Genomic DNA, 615 nt, shown 5'->3' with positions numbered 1-615 from the left:
TATGTATTGTTTAGTTTTTGTTATCATAATTAAGAATAACATCTTCTGTTTCCAATGTAATTACGTGATTCTTTTGGATATTGAAATGTTTTTTCCAGCAGCCTTCAGGCTGAACAGGAAGTCACAGAAACACTCACATCCTGTTAGGTCCGGTTCCGATCTTCACCTTTTTGTCGCTTTTTCGTTGCCTTTTTGGGCACTTTTTGTCACCTTTTTGGCGCCTATTTGGCGCCTTCAGTTTGAATGACTCAGAACTTTAACAGGTGAAAGATGGAATTTAAAAAAGAGACTCTGTATTGTTGAAGCTACAATAAGGAGTTTGTGCTGTCTCTCTACATCTGTGGTAACTACTTTCTGTTTGTGTTTCCTGCAGCAATCAAAGATTGGGATCCCCCTGAGCAGCAGGAGTGTAGCTCCAGTGTGGACCAGGAGGAGCCAGAGCCCCCCCCACACATTAAAGAGGAACAGGAGGAACTGAGGAGCAGTCAGGAGGGAGAGCAGCTTCAAGGGCTGGAGGAGGCTGATATCACCAAGTTCCCATTCACTCCTGTCCCTGTGAAGAGTGAAGATGATGAAGAGGAAGCTCAGTCCTCACAGCTTCATCACAGACAAACT

This window comes from Sander lucioperca, chromosome 16, assembly GCF_008315115.2.
Source record: "Sander lucioperca isolate FBNREF2018 chromosome 16, SLUC_FBN_1.2, whole genome shotgun sequence".
Lineage (NCBI taxonomy): Eukaryota > Metazoa > Chordata > Actinopteri > Perciformes > Percidae > Sander > Sander lucioperca.
The sequence above is the reverse complement of the archived record's forward strand: the minus strand, read 5'-3'. Positions refer to the sequence as shown.